The sequence below is a fragment of the Coffea eugenioides genome, chromosome 11 (assembly GCF_003713205.1).
Source record: "Coffea eugenioides isolate CCC68of chromosome 11, Ceug_1.0, whole genome shotgun sequence".
NCBI classification, from domain to species: Eukaryota; Viridiplantae; Streptophyta; class Magnoliopsida; order Gentianales; family Rubiaceae; genus Coffea; species Coffea eugenioides.
The window spans coordinates 15,990,560-16,006,429 of NC_040045.1; positions in this window are offsets into that span (position 1 = coordinate 15,990,560).

Consider the following 15,870-nt stretch of genomic DNA (forward strand, 5'->3'; position numbering starts at 1 on the left):
TTGTGATTCTGGTATAGTTTATTGCATTTTTGACCTGGTTACACTCGAAACTGGGTTGAGTGACCTTCTGTAATATTGTACCCCTATATCTTAGCTTCGAAACGGTGGGTCTTGTACCTTCATCCGACCATCGTAGTACCTTTGGTACCATTACCGCAAAATGACGTCAAAACTGTTTTTCTAGTTTTGAGCTTAACTTTCATTTCCGGACTTTTCCCTAGCTTGACTTGTACTAGTACTACTTGGAGCTTGCTGAATGGCTATTGGATGAACTTGTTGTTGTGTGTGTACCTTTGGGACTGGCTGAGGATATAATGAAGCCATGATGGCTGGAAAAGTAAGCAAATTCAGGGGAAGTGCTGTCCGAACTTTGAAAGGACTTGATTGCATTGAGTTTGTGATCTAAGACTTGGGTTTGAGCAAGGCAATGTAATATGATGGATGATTTCTGAGCCATTGAGGTGAGTGACCTCAAACTATTTCTAAAGTTATTTATGAATCGTTTCCTGCATTATTTACTTTTGAATTGTTTCCAAAGTTACTTTCGAACCATTTTCTTACATTATTTACCTTTAAACTGTTTCCAAAGTTACTTTTGAACTGTTTTCTTGCATATCATGCGTGCTTGCATATGAGTGTTCCTTGTTGGCTGTATTCCTTGATTTATTGGCTTATTATTATTGATTGATAATGTGTCAAGTGCTTTCAATGATTGTTAAAACGAGTTTTCCAGACGAGTGTGTATTTTATCGCACTCGACCTAAATAAATATGAAATTTTCAATGATTAATGATTAAATGCTAGTTGCGCATGAATGGAAGCCGTTTGGCTGAACTGGCCACTGCCCTTCGTTACCGATCGACTCGAGCCAGAAGCGGACTCGGTCGGGCGATATGGTGACCCTGGGTGAATTTGGTATACTCGAGTATTACCTTGTAGTCCGGCTACGTCCGGATGGGTGGAGTCCGGCTACGTCCGGATGGGTGGAGACCGGCCAACGTCCGGAAAAAAAAAAAAGATGAACGAATAAAAAGATGAACGAGGGATTATTTATAAAAAATGAACGTATCCTTTTCATGAATGTTACTATCGCTTTCCATTGTACATGTTTCTTGAATTATTGATACTCCATATTTAATGTTTTGTAAATGCTGTAATCATTTCTGGACTTATCATGTGATTTATGACATCACTGAAAAGAAATATTGTTAAACCGATTTGATTACTGATTTTCTGGTTACTCGCTGAGCTTCTAGCTCACCCCAAAAATATTTTATTCCCCTCCACAGGGCTCAAGGCGAAGGCAGGACTTGTTGTGCTTGTTCACGTGAATGGATGGCCTTTATGTTGTACAATTTGGATTTGGAATCATTTTATGTATAGTTGGGAATTGTTTCCGCTGCAATTGTGACATGTAATTATTGGAGACTTGGATATATTTGTGGACCATGTGATGTATATTTGAGATTCATATTGTAATTCATTTGAGGATTGTAGTGAACGACGGAGCCCCGGCGAGAGCTGGGCAGGCGACCCGCCGAACCCTCTGGTTCGCCTTAGGGGGAGGTGGGGCCGTTACAGAGCAACTAGTCACCTTAACTTTCCAAACAACTTCACAACCAAGCTCAACTCCACCAAACTAAGAGGTTTTATGGAGTAATTGGAAGATTAATCGGTTTAATTGAAAGATTGGGCAAGATTGGAGACTAGAAAATTGAGAGCTTTTCTTCCCCTTTTTGAGCAAGAGAATTCGGCCAAGAAGCTTGCAAAATGAAGAGATTTTTGGCCAATTTTAATTAAATGGTAAAGTTATGAATAGTAGTCAAACTCAAGACTAAATCTTATGGTGACACTTGTCACCTTTAGGTTTAAAACTTATCTTTTTGTCTCTCCAATACAAATATCTTAACACTTTGTAAAATAATATCACTTAATACAAAATTCCAACAAGTTGTCAAAAATATAATGCATTTACCGCACTTGCGGGTCCACGTTCAAAATACGCTCTTAATTTCTCAAAAACTAACCGATACTAGAAAAATCATTTTAAAACTATCTTTACTCATAAACTTTATCTGGGGAATTTTTCTAATAAAGAAATTGTAGAAAAGGCGAGCGATTAAATAAAATAAACCCTAGAAAATTAGAAAATTTACGGGTTCTCACACTCATTCTTTCGGGGCGTCACAAACTCCCCTCCTTAAAACAATGTCGTCCTCGACATTCCATCTTGTACCAATCAAGTCAAGACATCCCGCAAAAATCACTCAAGCATTCCAAGTAAACACTAAGAGTCAAATCAAACCCACAGTCCGGCATCCTAAACTTCAAGCCTAGGATACACTACAGAGATCTGAAGCCTAAGCTCTGATACCAACTGTGACAGCCCCACCTCCCCCTAAGGCGAACCAGAAGGTTCGGCGGGCCGCCTGCCCAGCTCTGGCCGGGACTCAGTCGTTCACTACATTCCTCAAACAGATTACAAGATAAAACTCAAATATTACATCAAATTCTCCAATAAATAATTACATATCAAAAGCGAAGCGTCCATGCTTCCACTGCGCCACTCTGATCCATGATCCAACTATTATACAAGAGGAAGTCCAAATTCAAAGTACACATGAGATAATTCATCCGATCACAGAAATAAGTACTACAAGCCTTCCTTCGCCTTGAGCCCTGTGGAGGGGAATAAAATATTTTTGGGGTGAGCTAAATGCTCAGCGAGTAACCAGTAAAATCAGTAATCAAATCGGTTTAACAATAGTTCATTTCAATGATGTCATAAATCAATGATAAGTCCAGAAACAATTACAACATTTACAAAACATTAAATATGGAGTATCAATAATTCAAGAAACATGTACAATGGAAAGCGATAGTAACATTCATGAAAAGGATACGTTCGTTCTCCTGCCATTTCCTTTTTTTTTCATTTGAAATTGCATTTTTTTTTCATTCAACCTTTCCCGGACATCGTCCAGGCTCCACCAACCTCCACCAACCTACAAAGGTAATACTCGAGTATACCAAACATTCACCCAGGTCCCTAATCGCCCGACCGAGTCCGCTTCTGGCTCGAGACGACCGGTAACAAGGGGCAATGGCCAGTTCAGCCCAAAAGGCTTACATTCATGCGCAAGTAGCATTTAATCATTAAGCATGAAAATTTCACATTTATTTAGATCGAGTGCGATAAAGTACACACTCGCCCAGAAAACTCGTTTTAACAATCATTGAAAGCACTTAACACATTATCAATCCATAATAACAAGCCAATAAGTCAAGGAAATATATCAAACAAGGAACACTCTCATATAAGCACGCATGCTATGCAAGAAAACAGTTTAAAAGTAACTTTGGAAACAGTTCAAAAGTAAATAATGCAAGAAACGTTTCACAAGTACTTTGGAAATAGTTTAGGGTCACTCACCTCCACGGCTCAGAAATCATCCATCATATAACATTGCCTTGCTCAAATCCAAGTCTTAAATCACAAACTCAATGCAAACAAATCCCTTAAAAGTTCGGACAGCACTTCCCCTGAATTTGCTAACTTTTCCAGCCATCATGGCTTCATTATTTCCTCATTCCAACCCAAAGGTACACACACAACAACAAGTTCATCCAATAGCCATTCAGCAAGCTCCAAGTAGTACTAGTACAAGTCAAGCCAGGGAAAAGTCCGGAAATGAAAGTTAAGCTCAAAATCAGAAAAATAGTTTTGGACGTCATTTTGCGGTAATGGTACCAAAGGCGCTACGATTGTCGGATGAAGGTGAAAGATACACCGTTTCGAAGCTAAGAGATAGGGTTACAACATTACAGAAGGTCACTCAACCCAGTTTCGAGTGTAACCAGGTCAAAAATGCAAGATACCATACCAGAATCACAAAAATAGATTCACAGAACGCATTCTAGCGGAAACATCATAAATTAAGCTATCCAAGTCCAAATCCAGAAATTCCAAAACCAGCTGAAAGATACGAAACATGGCTAAATTTCATCAGAATACCTCAACAACCAATTCGGAAGCAATTCCAGCCAAAACAACCAATTACAGGCGCAATTCTTACATTCGGGTAAAACCAGAAAAGCAATAGTAATTTTGACATTTCTCGTTCTACACTACTCCGATTGACCTGAAATTTTGTAGACACCTCCAAAATGTCATTCCATACAACTTTTATGTTTTAAGACAAGGCCAATTCGGCCTCTATATGTGAGCTATAAATTCGGGCAGAATGTAAACATTAGAACCCTAATTTTCCAGATTTCTTCCAAAACAGAAATTGCTTGCAATTTACCACTTTTTCCACCTTCTAGCTTCCTTAAATATCATTTCCAATCATCATACATGACCACATAATCATATCCATATGATAACAGAAAAATCCCCAATAATTATAAAACTTCACCAATTCAACCAAAATCAAGATATAATCCACAAAAGTGCATCTTATACCACCACCAATCATGAATTGAACATCATTAGAGGAAGAAGAGGGGTCATTCACAACTCACCTTAGCAATACAAGAGATAGAGCAACTAGTCACCTTAACTTTCCAAACAACTTCACAACCAAGCTCAACTCCACCGAACTAAGAGGTTTTATGGAGTAATTGGAAGATTAATCGGTTTAATTGAAAGATTGGGCAAGATTGGAGACTAGAAAATTGAGAGCTTTTCTTCCCTTTTTTGAGCAAGAGAATTCGGCCAAGAAGCTTGCAAAATGAAGAGATTTTTGGCCAATTTTAATTAAATAGTAAAGTTATGAATAGTAGTCAAACTCAAGACTAAATCTTATGGTGACACTTGTCACCTTTAGGTTTAAAACTTATCTTTTTGTCTCTCCAATACAAATATCTTAACACCTTGTAAAATAATATCACTTAATACAAAATTCCAACAAGTTGTCAAAAATATAATGCATTTACCGCACTTGCAGGTCACACGTTCAAAATACGCTCTTAATTTCTCAAAAACTAACCGATACTAGAAAAATCATTTTAAAACTATCTTTACTCTTAAACTTTATCTGGGGAATTTTTCTAATAAAGAAATTGTAGAAAAGGCGGGCGATTAAATAAAATAAACCCTAGAAAATTAGAAAATTTCCGGGTTCTCACACTTATTCTTTCGGGGCGTCACAAACTCCCCTCCTTAAAAGAATGTCGTCCTCGACATTCCATCTTGTACCAATCAAGTCAAGACATCCCGCAAAAATCACTCAAGCATTCCAAGTAAACACTAAGAGTCAAATCAAACCCACAGTCCGGCATCCTAAACTTCAAGCCTAGGATACACTACAGAGATCTGAAGCCTAAGCTCTGATACCAACTGTGACAGCCCCACCTCCCCCTAAGGCGAACCAGAGGGTTCGGCGGGCCGCCTGCCCAGCTCTGGCCGGGACTCAGTCGTTCACTACATTCCTCAAACAGATTACAAGATAAAACTCAAATATTACATCAAATTCTCCAATAAATAATTACATATCAAAAGCGAAGCGTCCATGCTTCCACTGCGCCACTCTGATCCATGATCCAACTATTATACAAGAGGAAGTCCAAATTCAAAGTACACATGAGATAATTCATCCGATCACAGAAATAAGTACTACAAGCCTTCCTTCGCCTTGAGCCCTGTGGAGGGGAATAAAATATTTTTGGGGTGAGCTAAATGCTCAGCGAGTAACCAGTAAAATCAGTAATCAAATCGGTTTAACAATAGTTCATTTCAATGATGTCATAAATCAATGATAAGTCCAGAAACAATTACAACATTTACAAAACATTAAATATGGAGTATCAATAATTCAAGAAACATGTACAATGGAAAGCGATAGTAACATTCATGAAAAGGATACGTTCGTCCTCCTGCCATTTCCTTTTTTTTTTCATTTGAAATTGCATTTTTTTTTCATTCAACCTTTCCCGGACATCGTCCAGGCTCCACCAACCTCCACCAACCTACAAAGGTAATACTCGAGTATACCAAACATTCACCCAGGTCCCTAATCGCCCGACCGAGTCCGCTTCTGGCTCGAGACGACCGGTAACAAGGGGCAATGGCCAGTTCAGCCCAAAAGGCTTACATTCATGCGCAAGTAGCATTTAATCATTAAGCATGAAAATTTCACATTTATTTAGATCGAGTGCGATAAAGTACACACTCGCCCAGAAAACTCGTTTTAACAATCATTGAAAGCACTTAACACATTATCAATCCATAATAACAAGCCAATAAGTCAAGGAAATATATCAAACAAGGAACACTCTCATATAAGCACGCATGCTATGCAAGAAAACAGTTTAAAAGTAACTTTGGAAACAGTTCAAAAGTAAATAATGCAAGAAACGTTTCACAAGTACTTTGGAAATAGTTTAGGGTCACTCACCTCCACGGCTCAGAAATCATCCATCATATAACATTGCCTTGCTCAAATCCAAGTCTTAAATCACAAACTCAATGCAAACAAATCCCTTAAAAGTTCGGACAGCACTTCCCCTGAATTTGCTAACTTTTCCAGCCATCATGGCTTCATTATTTCCTCATTCCAACCCAAAGGTACACACACAACAACAAGTTCATCCAATAGCCATTCAGCAAGCTCCAAGTAGTACTAGTACAAGTCAAGCCAGGGAAAAGTCCGGAAATGAAAGTTAAGCTCAAAATCAGAAAAATAGTTTTGGACGTCATTTTGCGGTAATGGTACCAAAGGCGCTACGATTGTCGGATGAAGGTTAAAGATATACCGTTTCGAAGCTAAGAGATAGGGTTACAACATTACAGAAGGTCACTCAACCCAGTTTCGAGTGTAACCAGGTCAAAAATGCAAGATACCATACCAGAATCACAAAAACAGATTCACAGAACGCATTCTAGCGGAAACATCATAAATTAAGCTATCCAAGTCCAAATCCAGAAATTCCAAAACCAGCTGAAAGATAGAAACATGGCTAAATTTCATCAGAATACCTCAACAACCAATTCGGAAGCAATTCCAGCCAAAACAACCAATTACAGGCGCAATTCTTACATTCGGGTAAAACCAGAAAAGCAATAGTAATTTCGACTTTTCTCGTTCTACACTACTCCGATTGACCTGAAATTTTGTAGGCACCTCCAAAATGTCATTTCCCTACAACTTTCATGTTTTAAGACAAGGCCAATTAGGCCTCTATCTATGAGCTATAAATTCGGACAGAATGTAAACATTAGAACCCTAATTTTCCAGATTTCTTCCAAAACAGAAATTGCTTGTAATTTACCACTTTTTCCACCTTCTAGCTTCCTTAAATATCATTTCCAATCATCATACATGACCACATAATCATATCCATATGATAACAGAAAAATCCCCAATAATTATAAAACTTCACCAATTCAACCAAAATCAAGATATAATCCATAAAAGTGCATCTTATAGCACCACCAATCATGAATTGAACATCATTAGAGGAAGAAGAGGGGTCCTTCACAACTCACCTTAGCAATACAAGAGATAGAGTAACTAGTCACCTTAACTTTCCAAACAACTTCACAACCAAGCTCAACTCCACCAAACTAAGAGGTTTTATGGAGTAATTGGAATATTAATCGGTTTAATTGAAAGATTGGGCAAGATTGGAGACTAGAAAATTGAGAGCTTTTCTTCCCCTTTTTGAGCAAGAGAATTCGGCCAAGAAGCTTGCAAAATGAAGAGATTTTTGGCCAATTTTAATTAAATGGTAAAGTTATGAATAGTAGTCAAACTCAAGACTAAATCTTATGGTGACACTTGTCACCTTTAGGTTTAAAACTTATCTTTTTGTCTCTCCAATACAAATATCTTAACACCTTGTAAAATAATATCACTTAATACAAAATTCCAACAAGTTGTCAAAAATATAATGCATTTACCGCACTTGCGGGTCCCACGTTCAAAATACGCTCTTAATTTCTCAAAAACTAACCGATACTAGAAAAATCATTTTAAAACTATCTTTACTCATAAACTTTATCTGAGAAATTTTTCTAATAAAGAAAATGTAGAAAAGGCGGGCGATTAAATAAAATAAACCCTACAAAATTGGAAAATTTTCGGGTTCTCACACTCATTCTTTCGGGGCGTCACAGTAATTGGGGCCAACATATGACTTTAGTAGAGTTTGCCTACAATAATAGTTACCATTCGTCAATTCAAATGGCATCGTATGAAACTCTCTATGGACGGAAGTGTCGCTCACCGATCTATTGGAATGAAGTAGGGGAAAAGAAGGTTCTAGATCCAACAACCATTCCATGGATGGAGGATGCACAAGACAAAGTTAAGTTGATACGTCAGAGACTCCAAACAGCTCAAAGCCGCCAAAAGAGCTACGCGGACAACCGAAGGAAAGATTTGGAATATGAAGTTGGAGACTGTGTTTTTCTTAAGATCACACCACTACGAAGTGTCACTGCAGGTAGAGGGAAGAAACTCCAACCACAATTCATAGGACCTTTTGTGATTCTCCAACGAGTTGGAAAAGTGGCATATCGACTCGAGTTACCACCAAGTTTGTCCCGAATTCACGACATCTTCCATGTTTCGATGTTTAAAAAGTACTATCCTGATCCAACCCATATTGTACGACCAGAGGAAATTGAGATAGTTGAAGCACTCACTTATGAGGAGAAACCTGTGCAAATACTCGATCGAAAGGTTAAGGAGCTCAGAACTAAACAAATTCCACTAGTAAAGATCTTATGGAGAAACCACGGAGTTGAAGAGGCAACCTGGGAGATGGAAGAAGAGATGCAAAAGAAATACCCTGAACTATTTGTGAATCACGGTAAGAAATTTTGAGGATGAAATTCTTTAAGGGGGAGAGAGTATGAGAACCTGAAAATTTTCTTAATATCTAGGCCTTATTTTATTTTATTTTTGCACACGTTTTATATATTTTCGTTAGTATATTAATTTTATAGATATTTTTATAAGTAAATATAGTTTTTAAATCATTTTCTAGTATAAGTTAGTTTTTGAAATATTAGGAGTGTATATTGGACGTGGGACCCGCTAGTGCGTTAAGTGCGATAAATTTGGCCAATTAGGTTAAGTTTTGCATAAAGGGAGTAAATTAATAGGTGTTAGGAGATTATTAGAGGTTATCTAGATTAAATTGTATTTGGAAATAAGAGGGATGAGATAAACATAAAAGATGCTAGGTGGCGCGATATGGTTAGAGTTGGACTTTGACTAATCTTTCCTCACCTTTCCTAAAATCAATTTTGACCCAAAATCCTCTCCATTTTCTCTTGTCTTGGCCGAGCAACATAGAGAGGAGAAGAGAGAAAAGCTTCCAACTTTTGCCTTCATTTCTTGCTCAAATCTTATGAACCAACTACTTAAATCCCAAATTCCTCCATAAAAGTGAATTGTTAAGCTAGGTTAAGGTTTGTGGTGGAGCCATTTGTGAAGAGAAATAACTAGCTACCTTGTCTCTTGTGGTTTGTACGGTAAGTTGCTAAGAAATCCTCCCTTTGTTCTTAATAATGGTAAATTAGTGGTTGTGGTAGCTAAAAGTGCTATTTTGTGGAAGATTTTATGGTTGAAAGTAGAGTTTTGATAAATTATAGATTTATTGGTGATTTTTCTGATTTTCTATGATAATTATTCGTTGGCCATGAATGATAGCTTGATATGGTGTAATATGGAGCTTGTGTACGTTAGTTATGGTTGTTTGCGGAAAATTTCAGATTTGTGCAGAAAATTTCAGTTTTAGGGTTTCAAATTTGAGGCTTTTCTAGGGTTTGTTGTGGAGCTTTTAATTGGCTTTGATTGAAGGGTGTTATAACCATAATAAGGTGTGTCGTTTAGTCTATGATTGGTATATGTACTTGTGATGGGTTTTGGTGAAAATTGGTGATGAATGGTAGGATGGAAAATATGAAAATTAAGGGGAAGTGCTGTCCAAAGTTGAGGAAATTGGGTACCTTTGAGTTGGGAGTGAGAGTGAGTAGAAACAAAAGGGTCTTAGGGTTGGTTGTGCTTAGTACCCAATGTTATTCCATTTTACTTCTTAGTTATATTTTGGTCTTGTATTGGTAGTTCATTGAAGAGGTTATGACTCGTGCTTGAGTCTTAATTGTTGTATTCTTGCTTGTTATAGGTCATGCCAGTAATACGGGGCCTACGTCGGAAGGAAATTTGTAAACTTGTTTACTTGAACCGGTGAGTGTACCCTTGTATGGTTTAATGCTTAAATGATTGTTTATACTTGATTCTGTGAACTTGGTTGACTTGAATGAGACGAGAGTGTATTTCACCGCTCTTGTTCTCTTATCTGTATGACTGCTACTGTATAACTGTGAAACTGTACTTGTGCATGATTTGATGTCGTTTGGAGGATTGTATCCAACGACTTTATTGTGATATCTGAGCTCTTACCCCATTGGTCGTTATTCAGGTCGAGCCGTCAAGGGTATGGTCGGTTCGACAACGAACCAAGAGTGACTGTTAGTCGAATGGAGTGTTATCTCCTCGACCCTGTGGTATACTCGAGTATTGCCTTCTCTATTTCTGAGAGGTGTTCGGGCCCGGTAAGGGGGATGTTCGGTGGATGGAATGTGGTGTAAAGTGGGATCTATGGTCTTGTTTTTTTTTCAAATGTTGACGGAGGGTCAACGGGTTTGAGATCAAGTACGGCAAGTGGAAAGTGGCTCTTGGGAGCCGACTGTATCCTTTTAGCCTTGGTTGTTGTGATGTAATCTCTATGTGTTCCTTGATTAAGAATGATTACCTTTGTGCGTCTTGTTGGTACCTCACGAGCGTAAACTCACCCTCGTTATCTTTGTTTTCCTTACAGGAACAACTTTTGGAATCACGTTTTGAGAAGCGAGTTGAGCTAGTTAGGCATTCATTTGTTCTTTGTATAGCTCCTCGATAGTTGGGAAAACAAAGTGTATTTTGATCCTACGATTCATTTTGACTTGTACATATACCAAAATGCGTATTTTGAAGTGTTTTCTCATGTATATGTGAACTATTCTCCTTTAGTAACGTATATTCATTAATGTTGGATAAAGTACTTGTTTTGGGTTGTGGTCCGGTTGAGTATAAAAGTTGAACGAGGAAGAAGAATTTTTGGCGAGGTTGCTGTTCTCCGAATCCGGCCAAGTTTTAGCCGGATACCTGGCCGGATATGCAGGGAAGGCTTGAAAAATTTTCATTTTTGCCTCTGCCTCCAATCCGGTTGGATATCTGGCCAGAAACCGGCCGGATTGTGACGTGGCAGTCACTGTTCATCCACGGCTTGTTTTCGTTCTTCATTTCATTTCTTTTTTATCGGTCGTTGTAGCGCTCGAGCACTGTATTATTTTTCAGAACAAGTATTTCAGGGTGTGATTAGCTTAGTAGTCCTGGTGAGAGTTGGGCAGGCAGTCCGCTAACCTCTTTGGTTCGCCCTAGGGGAAGGTGGGGCTGTCACAACTCTCAAGAGCCAAATTCCCGTTGCAATAATTGATCCAAACTCGTTGACCCTCCGTCAACGTTTAATGAAACAAACATGTCCGTAGACCCCTCTTACGCCATATCCCGTTCACCAAACATACCCCTTGCCGGGCCCGAACACCAAACAGGAACAAGAATAGTAATACTCGAGTATACCAGGAATCCAGAGTCTCCAATACCCATAGATTCCCACGAAATAGGCCCTCATGGCTTGTCAATTTTCCTCGACCAAGCCCCTTGCTGGCTCGATTCAATTAACTACCAATGAGGCTGAGCTCAGATTTCACAGGAAGGTCGTTGGATACCAGCCTCCAAACGACATCATAACAGGCACAGGTAACAAATTCAGCTTATAATAGGCACAAGTAACAGGTTCAAGCATATACAGTGACTCGACAAATAAGCAAGAGAGACGAGTGTGATGAAGTACATCCTCGTCTCGTCCAGAATTAAGCAAGTGTTACAGTCATTCAGGTCACACATTGCAGGTACAGGTAAAACTGATAAACAACAAGTCATGCAAGCGGTACACTCACCAGTTCAAGCAAGGATAACTTGTGAGGACCCGTAAATTTTCTTTATTTCATAATACTTTATTTTATTTTATTGCATACATTTTCGTCACTATACCCTATTATATTGATTTTTCTGAGATTTTTATAAGTAAATATAGTTTTTAAATTATTTTTCTAGTATAAGTGAGTTCATGAGAAATAAATAGTGTATATTGGACGTGGGACCCGCTAGTGGCGTTAAGTGCGACAAATTCGACCAATTAGGTTACGTTTTGTATACCGGGATTAATTTACTAGGTACTAGGAGATAATTAGAGGATAGCTAGATAGATTAGCTATTGGAAGAAAGAAGATAAGCTTGACCCATTAAAAGTGCCATGTGTCGAGTCACGATTGGAAGTTAGACTTGCCTAACTTTTGCCTAACTTTCTTAACTTTACTAAAACTCCAATTTTGACCCAAATCATCTTCATTTCCTAACCTCCTTGGCCGAACCTCACCTTGAGAGAAAAGAAAAGAAAGCTTCAACTATATCTTCCATTTCTTGCACAAATCTTGAAATCCAACCGATTAAACCTTGAATTAGTCCACAAAAGTGACTTGGTAAGGGAGTTTGAAGATCTTGGTGGAGTTGTTTTGGAAGGAAAACCCTTAAGCTACTATCTTTCTTGAGGTGTTAAGGTACTTTGCTTACAACTTCCTCTTTGTTCATGTTAATGTCAAATTAGTGACTTTTGTGGCTAAATATGTTGATTTGTAGTAGGTTTGATGGTTGGAAGTGGGGTTTTGATGGACTTTTGATTTATTATTGATTTTTCTGTTTTTATATAGTAACTATTGTTTAGTCATGGATTGATGGTTTGTTTTAGTGTAAAATGAAGTTGGTATATGCTTGATATGATTGGTTGCGGAAAATTTCTGGTTTGGTGCGGAAATTCCAGTTTAGGGTTTCAATTAATCCTGTTCTTCCCGGTTCTGTTCGGCCATGTTGGAGGCCGAATTAGCCTTAGGTTAAAACATGAAAGTTGTAGGAAATGATTTTTTATAGCTTCCTATAAAATTTCAGCTTGTTCAGAGCACTGTAACATGTGAAATGACCGAAATACCCTTGACTGCCCATAAACCCTGTTTCACGGACAGTTTTCTGTCTTCTTGGAGATTTCAAGTTTTGACTCTGAAAATGCATGATTTAGCTTTGGAGGCATTCATAAGAGGAAATGTAGATACACCTCAATCGGACTTCGGTAGCCTGAATTATTGTCGTTTAATCATAGTGCGGTTAACTAGCCTGATTGTGAGATTCTGGTTCTGTAATTTGAATATTTGACCTAGATACACTATGAACTGGACTGAGTGATCTTCATCAAAGTTGTAGCTCTTTGTCTTATCTTCGAAACGGTATAAATTTTACCACAATCCGATAAGCATAGCTTCGGTTGTGACCGATACGCTAAGAGACATCAAACCTACTATTTAGCTTTTGTCCTTAAAACTTGATTTCATGTTGCATTCCTAGACTTGCTTTGTATTTGGATGAACTTGAGCCTAGTTGACGGGCTATTTTATTGAGATTTCTTATGTGTTGAATTGGACTGAGTTGAGGAAAAACAATGAAGCCATAAATGGCTGGAATATAGCAAAATACAGAGGGCATGCTGCCAAAATTTTAGGGCTACGCGGTTCCTTCAAGTTGAGTTGATCTTAGTAAAAATGAAGGGGTTTTGGGGTTTGTTTGTAACCCTATGACCAACTGTTATCTTTTACTCAAAAGTCATATTTTTATTCTTCTGTACTAGCACTTAACCAGGAAAGGCGTACGACATGTAGTCGAGCCTCATTTATGCATTCCATTTACTAGGTTTGTGGATGTGCGAACTATAATTGTTTTATCTTGATTATTTTAGGGTTTCTTGGCGATTAAAGCCACTTTGGGTAAAACTTTTGAAGTATCTGTACTGGAACCGGTGAGTGTACCACTCCCCTGAATTATTGCTAAAATGGTTATCTGTACTTGCAAATTGTATTTGAATGTCTTTATCGACTGTTTATTCTGTACGAGGTGAGTGTGTACTTTATCACACTCGTTCTCTGGCCTGTGTGACTTGTTTCCTGTATATACTTGAATCTGTTACCTGCGCCTGTTATAATGTCGTTTGGAAGTGCATCCAACGACCTTCCTGTTAAATCTGAGCTCAACCTCATGGGGAGTCAATTGGATCGAGCCAGCAAGGGCTTGGTCGAGAAAATTTGGCAATCCATGGGTGCCTGTTCCTGGAAATCTTTGGGTATTGGAGACTCTAGATTTCCGGTATACTCGAGTACTACCATTCCTGTTCCTGTTAGACGTTCGGGCCTGGTAAGGGGTATGTTTGGTAGACGGGATTTGGCGTTAAAGTGGTGTTCTACTGGACTGGTTCCTTTAGTTGAATGTTGACGGAGGGTCAACTAGGTTGGATCAAGTATTGAAACGGGGATTTGACTCTTGAGAGCCACCTATATCCTTTAAATTGTGGTGTTCATTCATTTCTCGTATTTGATGTGTATATGTGCCCTTAAAGTGATTTCTCATGATTTCTACTATCTATACTTTTGGTACCTCATTGAGCTTTTAGCTCACCCCGTCCCGTTATCCTTGTTTTCCTTACAGGGAACCATCTTTTGGAACTTCGACGTTTTTGAAGACTAAGTTGGGCTAGTTAGAAATTCTTTTGCTCTTTTGGGTATAGCTCCTCGACATTTTGGAAACCCTAAATGTATCTTAATAAAATGTTTCTTTTGGTGTGTAAACTTACTAATATGTATATTGTATAGTGTTTCCTTATGGTTATATGTCTTTGGGAATGTATATTCTCTCATGTCAAACAAAGTTTACTTGTACTTGGTTGGATTGTGACGTGGCAGCGGCCCTCCATCTCGTTCTGGTTTTTTTTTCCTCCGTGGGAACATTGTCCTAAAGATTGATTGTATCTTTTAGTTCGGCTCAATTGGGTTCTGAATGTTATCTTCTCGAAGTTCTTTTGAGCGTTTGGTAAGGTTTCCATTTGTTCCGGATCCGTAGTCCCGGCGAGAGCTGGGCAGGCGGTTCGCCGAATCCTTTGGTTCGCCTTAGGGTGAGGTGGGATTGTCACATAACTTCAAAAGTTTCCTCCCAAGGAATGCCCTTGGCCACCGACACGTCCTAAGAACAACCAAGAAACAATTGAGACTCGATTCCGAGTCGTACCTATCCAATAACTACTAATGCAAGGCAAAATAGAACTTAGAAGCGAAAATAAGTAACAATTGGTGCCAAGGGTATAAACGACCCCAAAACCTTTCATTTCTACTCAAAATCAACCCAACTCAAAGGAATCACGTAGCCCTAAAATTTTGGACAGCATGCCCTTTGTATTTCGATATATTCCAGCCATTTATGGCTTCATTTTTTTTTTCTCAACTCAGCCCAATTCAACACATAAGTAAACTTAACACAATGGCTCCTCAACTAGGCTCAAAGTCATCCACATACAAGTCAATTCTAGCAATGCATCCATCAAAATCAAAGCGGGAAACCAGTTTTAAAGACGAATGGCTAAGAAGCAGGTTTGACATCTTCCGGCGTTTTGGTCGCATTTGAAGCTACGCTTATTGGATTTGGGTAAACTTTATGGCGTTTCGAAGCTGAGATAGAGAGCTACATTTTTCATGAAAACATCAATATCTAGTTCATGCATTTTTAGGGTCAAAATGTGCAATCGTAGAAAAAACAGAAAGCTGCCAACGAAATAGGGCTTTTGGCAGTCAGGGGTATTTTAGTCATTTCAAATGTTACAGTGCTCCGATTGAACTGAAATTTAACAGAAAGATATTTAACTCTATTCCCTACAACTTTCATGTTT